This window comes from Asparagus officinalis, chromosome 3 (assembly GCF_001876935.1).
Source record: "Asparagus officinalis chromosome 3, Aspof.V1, whole genome shotgun sequence".
Lineage (NCBI taxonomy): Eukaryota > Viridiplantae > Streptophyta > Magnoliopsida > Asparagales > Asparagaceae > Asparagus > Asparagus officinalis.
Window position 1 is genome coordinate 15,484,996 of NC_033796.1, and position 8,549 is coordinate 15,493,544.

Here is an 8,549-nt window from a genome sequence, read left to right on the forward strand (position 1 = left end):
GATCGGAGCGACTTTGAGGACCTACCATCCTTTTGAAGAGGATTGGTAAGTTGATTTTGTCAGAGGTGTAGTGTTAACATGACAGTGGGAGTTTATTGTGATTTGAGCAACTCTGTGGACTTACCATCCTATTGAAGAGGACTGGTAAGTTGATTTGTCAGAGGTGACTGTTAACGTGACAGATTTGGGGGTCCCGCCATCCTATTGAAGAGGATTAGCGGGGGATTGTGGCTTTGGTCCTAACTATCTGAAGGTTTGACCAAGTGGGAGTTTGATGCAGCTCATCTGAACTGCTGGTCTCGCCTGTTTTGAGCGGTTCGCCATAACCAGGAACCTGGCTCAAGAAGTGGAGCTCACCTAAACTGTTAGGCTTGCCTGATTTGAGCGGTTCGCCGAAACTGGGAACCTGGCTCAAAGAGATGGGCTCGCCTAACCTGCTAGGCTCGCCGGATTTGAGCGGTTCGCCGAAACTGGGAACCTGGCTCAAGAAGCGGAGCACGCCTAAACTGTTAGGCTCGCCTGATTTGAGCGGTTCGCCCGTACTGGGAACCTGGCTCAAGAAGTGGAAGTGAAGGGAATAGTTTAACCTCTTATACCAGTTGGAGGATCAGAAGAAGCAGTTTATACTCGTGTACTTGTCGGAGTGTAAGGGGACTATCAGAGGTGATTGTTAACGTGATAGCTTTGTGGGCACGCCGTCCTATTGAAGAGGACTAATGGGGGAAATTTGGAGGAGACTACCAGAGGTAATAGTTAACTTGATAGTTTTAAAAGATCCATCGTCCAGTTAGATGAGGCTGATGGAGAAATGACTATCAGAGGTAACAGTTAACTTGATAGTTTTGTGGGCCCGCCGTCCTATTGAAGAGGATCAACGGGGGAAAATCGTAGGATATGGGGAAATGGTCTCCACTACCAAGGCATCTTGGTCATCATCTCCTCGAAACTCATGCGGGTCTTCGTCACCCATATGCTTGAGCATGCTCTCGACTTGTTCCCCTTGGCGGAGTAAGTTTTTCCATGAGCGAGCTTCAACAGCGCCCATTTTGGACAGAACGCTGATGGAGAGATTGTTTCGGCACATCTCGATGAGCGTGGCCTCGGAAACTCGATCACGGGAATGCAACGATCGGTTTCTGAATCTCCTGACAAAGTTGCTTACAGACTCTGTCCTCCTCTGCTTCACAGTTAGCAGGGTGTCCATAGATACTTCTGTGTCATCGTCGAAGAATCTGGCCACGAAGAGCCTTTCCATGTCCTTCCAGCAGGTGATGGACCCGGGCTTCAATCTGCGAAACCATTCAAAAGCGACCCCCTTGAGGGTACCAATGAACAGTCGAGTCATAATGGGATCGTTTCCCACTATGTGTCCAGTTTGCGCCTGGAAGTAGTAGATGTGCTGGGTAGGAGAACCCTTTCCATTGAACTGCAGGAGGTCCAGCGGCTCGAACTTTGCCGGGTAGGAGACCGCATCCCATTCAATTGGATACGGTCTGACAACCCCCAGCTTGTTCGCATGCTTCTGGAGCTTCAAGGCGTCAAGTTGACTTTGGAGATCGTCAAACCTCTTGTCTCAGAACTTGCGTGGCAAGTTTGAAAATAACTCTTAACGAGTTGATAACTCTGAACGAGTTTTAAAAGAACTTGCAGAGCAAGTTTTGAACTCTGATCGAGTTGATAACTCTGATGAGTTTTAGAAGAACTTGCAGAGCAAGTTTTGAACTCTGATCGAGTTGATAACTCTGAACGAGTTTGAACTCTTGAAAAAGAGCTGATTTGAACCGAAAGTCAGTTATAAGCCAATGACGAATAGTTTCAAAGGCTTCAATAAAAGCCTTCCAAAATGAGTCAAGAGCTCCTTCAAGTCGCTGATATCCAAAGCTCTCTGTTGCTGCAGAAAGCTCAAAGATGCCCGATCAAGGATCCCCAAAAAGTCAGCCAAACTGTTGCTGCAGAAAGCTCAAAGATGCCCGATCAAGGATCCCCAAAAAGTCAGCCAAAAAAGAGCCCCCGAACTCAGTTGAGTTTCCCCCTATTTATAGGGGATGTAGGGGTGTAACCGTCCCCTTAAATCTCTCCTTAATGAGGGTTTAATGGGGTGTAACTGCCCCCCCATAAATCTCTCCATGATAGGATAGTGATCCCCTAAAATCTTGGGGAGAAAACGGTTCTGGAACCGTTCAAATCGTGCTTGAACGAGTCAAACGCTGAAAACAGCGTTCTGGGCCCGAACTGTGCGTTTCTGGACCTGAAAACGCACAGTTGGGCCTGTAAACACACAGTTGGGCTGAAAACGCACAGTTGGTGCTGTTTTAGAGATGAACTCTGCGTTTTAGGCTAAAAACGCAGAGTTGGGCCTGTTTAAAGGCTGAAAACGCACAGTTGTGCTGTTTTAGAGATGAACTCTGCGTTTTAGGCTGAAAACGCAGAGTTGGGCCTGTTTAAAGGCTGAAAACACACAGTTGTGCTGTTTTAGAGATGAACTCTGCGTTTTAGGCTGAAAACGCAAAGTTGGGCCTGTTTAAAGGCTGAAAACGCACAGGTCGTGCTGTTTTAGAGATGAACTCTGCGTTTTAGGCTGAAAACGCAGAGTTGGGCCTGTTTAAAGGCTGAAAACGCACAGTTGTGCTGTTTTAGAGATGAACTCTGCGTTTTAGGCTGAAAACGCAGAGTTGGGCCTGTTTAAAGGCTGAAAACGCACAGTTGTGCTGTTTTAGAGATGAACTCTGCGTTTCTAGGCTGAAAACGCAGAGTTGGGCCTGTTTAAAGGCTGAAAACGCACAGTTGTGCTGTTTTAGATATGAACTCTACGTTTTAGGCTGAAAACACAGAGTTGGGCCGTAACTCTACGTTTTGATGTTATATCACAAGGATAACCTCTGCGTTTTGAGGTTATAACGCTGGTTCGACCTGTGCGTTTTGACTCTGTAATGCAGAGGCGAACCTTAGGCGGACTTGGCGAGCTTCAGGCTAAGTCCAATGTTCTGACGAAGTCCAGTCTTGCAGACGGACCTCAGAACATAAAACAGATCATAACTTTCAAACCGTAAGTCGGAATTAGACGAATTATATATGAAAATCGGCTATCTCGACAAGACGGGGCCATCCGAACCTAGCCGAAGGCTTCAGTTCGCTTCCTCCGTTTCGCCAAATTCCTTACGGTTTGAGAGATATCTGCGTTCTAATATGAAGAGACCGTCAATTTGTAATCTCTTTTGCTAGAGATTTACACAGATCGTCCTCTTGTAATCTTCGTCTTGGCTCCTTAAAAATGCGAGAGTCGTCAGATTGTAACTCCCGATGTTGATTGTGAAGGCTGTTGAATTGGGGCCTCCATTAGTTGTTGTGAAGGTCGTCAGATTGTAACCTTCTACGTGAAAGTCCTCAAATTGTAACCTTCTGGAAGTCGTCAGGTTGTAACTTCCATCATCGGTGTTTGATGGGGGATCAACTATCTATTGTGATTTTTAGACAGCCTACAGAGACCACATCACATTCAATTGGATACGGTCTGACAACCCCCAGCTTGTTCACGTGCTTCTGGAGCTTCAAGGCATTGAGTTGACTTTGGAGATTGTCAAACCTCTTGTCTCTTGGGTTATGGCCCGGAGATGACGCTCCTCTAGATGACTCGGATGAGGAGTGAGAAGGAGTAGGCACCCGCTCTTTGTGCTTCAAGGATTTATGCGAAGCCCGCGAAGTCCTCTCTCTCTTCCTCTTTTCTCGCTCAGGAGCTGCTCCAACATCTCCTTTAGGGAGTCGATGGTTGCTTGTTGCTCGTCGAGCCTCCTAGACATCTCCTCAGGGATGTCAGTCATGTGCACACTCACGTGGCTGCCTCGAATTGAGCTTGAAGTCTGCGACGTTGCCGTTGCCGAGCAATCGTCGTCGTCGTTGTCAGAGACGAACATCAGACCCGTGCCGGCAAACGGGGTGGCCACCCTCATTTGAGCGTGAGCGTGTTGGCGAGGTTCAGGCTGGCGAGGTTCGCCCGTCAGGCGAGATTGGTACAGTGTGACTGCGCCTGTCTGGCGAGATGTTGCTTCGCCTTTCTGGCGAACTTGGGCCGTCAGGCGAGATTGGTGAAGTCCGCTTGTTTGACGAAGCCCTCTTGAACTGCAGAGTTCGCCAGGTGCCCTTGGTTCGTCAAAATTGAGCACCTTGCTCACAGAGTGGGGCTCGCCTAAACTGCTAGGCTCGCCTGATTTGAGCGGTTCGCCAAAACTGGGAACCTGGCTCAAGAGGATGGGCTCGCCTAAACTGCTAGGCTCGTCCGATTTGAGCGGTTCGCCAAAAATGGAAACCTGGCTCAAGAAGTGGGGCTCGCCTAAACCGTTAGGCTCGCCTGATTTGATCGGTTCGCCAAAATCGGGAACCTGGCTCAAAGAGATGGGGTCGCCTAAACTTCTAGGCTCGCCTGATTTGAGCGGTTCGCCAAAAATGGGAACCTGGCTCAAGAGGTTGATTCCCCCCAAGCCTGAATAATAATTCAGGCTGTCGTGGGGGATGAGGGATTGCGCCTCGAGATGAGCGAGAGCTTTTCGTCGCCGCTGTTTGGATCTTTTTGAACGAGGAGCGTTCATGTCGACGACGGAGGCGTATTCTGCGTCGACACAAATGGTTGATTCCTCTTGCACAGGGGTCTGCGAGGATCGTTCATCGACCCACTCAGCAGCATCCCTCAGGCTTGGTTGCCTCGGCCTCTTGGGGCTGGGCCACCCGCACGACTCTGCAGTCATCACGAGATGTATCGCCACCAGAAGAGGACGATCGTAAGTACCCCTCAAATTTGATCACAAGGGACTCAACCGTAGTCCCTGCAGCAATTTCGTCAAACTGCGCCACCACCAATTCATCTGAATGAACCGATTCTCCCACTGTGGTCGCCATCTTCTGTAGGTGTAAATTTTGATCTCCCGAAAACAGGGAACTTCGTTTGTATTGATAAGAAGGCTTATTACAAACTAATAAATCAAATGTTTACAACAGAAGCGGAGGGAAGGCCCTCCTTGTTTAACGTGGGTTCCTCGGTGGCGATAGGACGCCTCGCTCGGTGCTCGTGCCGAGTCTGCTTCCCTTGGACGATCCGATCGAAGTTGCTGCCGGAGCTTCAACCTTTGGGAGATTAGCCAGCAGAATATGCAACAGCCAATCCCCCTTTTTCATGCTGGCTGAAGATGGGTTTCAATAGGCAAGGGATAACATGGGACATCCCTTGATTCATGGGATTTGACCACGTGAGGGAATCTTGACTGCTCCTTGAATTATGGGATGTGACCACACGTCGTTCAGAGATATCCTGCTGTTCACCTACAACAGGAGCGGTCTTTCGAGGAGCCATGTTTTACATCACGTCACTTAGGAATGGGAAAGCCCCTCCTCGTATGCGTGACAACGGCTGTCAGATGCTTGCGTGGATCTGACCAACCACCGAGCGTTGGCGGCTCTCGTCCCTTCACCTGGACAACTGAGGTGAGCCGCATTTATGAGGGTGCAGGCTGTTTCGGCGCCTGTCCGCTCATTCGTACTGTGGACGGCCATCTGACGGGCCTGGAGTATTGTGCCCTCTCCCTTGATTTGTGGGATTTGACCACTGATGTAACTGTTCCCATACTCCAAGTGGGCAGTTGACAGTGAGCTGGCGAGTCTGCAGCTTGGGTCTGCAGGCGAGCTTAGGACTGCAGGCAGACTTGGGTCTGCAGGCGAGCTTGCAGGCGAACTGGGTCTGCAGGTGAGTTTGGGACTGCAGGCGGACTTGGGTCTGCAGGCGAGCTAGCAGGCGAACTGGGTTTGCAGGCGAGCTCAGGTGCGCAGGCAGACTTGGGTCTGCAGGCGGATTTGGGACTGCAGGCGAATTTGAGTTGCAGGCGAGCTCCTGAGCATGGATTGAAGAATAGGCCGTAACTTTCAAACCGTAAGTCGGAATTGGACGAATTATATATGAAAATCGCCTATCTCGACGAGATGGAGCCATCCGAACCAGGCCGAAGGCTTCGGTTCGCTTCCTCCGTTTTGCCAAATTCCTTACGGTTTGGGAGATATCTGCGTTTTCCCCTTTTTCGCTATTTCGGGTGAGGAATCATGATATATGGAAATTTATTTTGATAAATACAGTTAAATGGTATGGTATGTGAGTAGTATACCATGTGTTTTTAGTATAAACAAGTTCATTCGTGAGGAAGAGAAGAGTCGAAACATGCACAACGGTCAAAAATCGTGAGAACTGGAATTGCCCAGTCCGATCGACCGCCACGGTCGACCGCGAGACCTGCAGAAAGTTTTCTCCTGTTTTGAGTTGGTTTCGGATTTCCAAAGCCCATATTCGTTATCCCTGGTTTGTATATCAAACTTTCACGAATTTTCTCAGTTTTCTAAGAACCATAACAGCCACCAAACCTCCACAAACCCTAATTTGATTCTTGGAGAATATTGGAGGTTTTCAAGTGGATTTTTCGGCTGATTTTGGCTTTTGGATTGGAGGTTTGCTTTTGCTTGGCATCCTAAAACGTTTTTCTATAAGTTTCAGGTGAGTTCATCTCTGCTAATCCCCCTCCTAGTTTTAAAAATATTTTTGAAGAATTTTTAATATGTTTCATATAGCCAAATTGACTAGTTTATGAATAAAAGTTAATTTTTTTATATTATATGTATAAAGACTAGGTCATTTCATGTTAAAAAGTTTGAGAACGAACTTACAGAAGTTTTCAAGATCTGAGAATGATTTAAAACATTGTTTAAAGTGAAGAAAAAGGTTTTGTTCTTCGTTTTGAGTTTTTATGCATGATTTATGGTTTTGAATAACAATTTACTACAAATAATCATGTTACATATGTGAGTTGTTTCCAGAAGATTTTATTTGCTGTAGACCTATTTTTCTCGCAAGTTTCATGTTGATATATATGTGGTTGCACCATACAAACACGTCACGAATACAATATATGATCACATCTTTAGAACTTGGAAATTTCGGCTCACGGTCGATTGCGCCCTAGCGACGGTCGACCGCGTGCAGGACAGAGGCCTGGATAGGCCTTGGAACCCGTCGCGGTCGACTGCCGCATATTCGCGGTCGACCGCCAAGCTGCATTTTGGAATGTGCATGTTTTCTTCGTTGTTTTGCTTTTCGAGTGAGTCTCTCGACTTTGCACTGTTATGATACAATGTTTATGAGTTGTTTAACATCTAAAATATCAGTAAACACAAGATATAGATACGTACACCAAGATATGTACATGTATGTTTAAAATATGATGTGTTAACATGATAAATAAGAAAAATACACAAATATTATGTTTTCGGAATAGGAAGATGAAACATATTTCCGCAGGATGATTGAGTAAGAGTATTACAAAAGTATCGTCATATTATATTTCCGGAATAGGGAGATAAAACCTATTTTCGTAGGGCAATTGAGTAAGAGTATTATAAAAAATATCGTCATCTTATATTTCCGGGATGGGGAGATAAAATCTATTACCGCAGAGCGATTGAGTAAGAATATTACAACAGTATCACTAATGTATAAGAGATGCACATTTGTAAGTAATACAAATTATAAATTGGTTTTTATTTTTGAATACCCGCGAGTAGGGGGCTTTCTCTGAGACCGTGACTTACACAACATGGTATTTGGTTGGCTTTTGTTTGGATGAGTTCCTTTTATGTTAGATCCATCTATCCGAGTGTAGATCAAGATGTGATATTTATTCTACAGGTTTGAGGTTTGGAGTATTATCTATTTGTTTGTTGTTGTTCATTCATAGAGTTTGGAATTAGTATTTAGGGAGTCATAATTTGAGACATAGTATATACATGAGGGTTTTCTTATTTGGATTATTTTGCTCGACGTACTAACTCTCGTGTTGTGGATTCCTAAATACTAGTCTCCAGTTAGATTTATATGAATGATTCATTACTTATGTATTCTCTATATTTTCTATTCACTCCTACCCTTTCCTCTGGGGAGGTGGAGATGTTCTCGCTATAGCGCTTTGATGCTCGTTATTTTCTCCCCTTTTAGGCAGCGAGTCCAGCGCACGGAGAGTCGCAGGTTGATGAGATTTCTGTATAGATCTCACCTAGCTATTTATTATGTAGTAGTTAGTCAGAACTCCACAGTTAGTTGATTATGTTCAGACTTTAGACTTGTATTTTATTTTGTAGAGGCTGAGAGTCATAGTGATACTTTATTTGACTATTTATATTTGAGGTTCATTTCAGATTCAGAGATACTTCTATTCTATTTTTGTTGGGCTCATTGATGACTATTCTCTTATTTGCATCTGTTGTTCTATTTTCTTTTATTTGTCTATCGGTACATTCACCTATTTGTTGTTTCCACTAGAGAGATAGTTACTGTGATGGTGAAACATATCGTTGCATGGTGTTTGGTGCTTGACAGGTTTGACAATTCGGGTTTCGCCTTGGACTGCAGCCTCGCGTGAAACCTGGGGCGTCACAACCACCTCGCCCAATCACTTTGATCATTAAGGGGCTGGGGTGGTTTATGGATCTTTTCTGAAGGAGTCATATTAACAGCAATGTTGTGT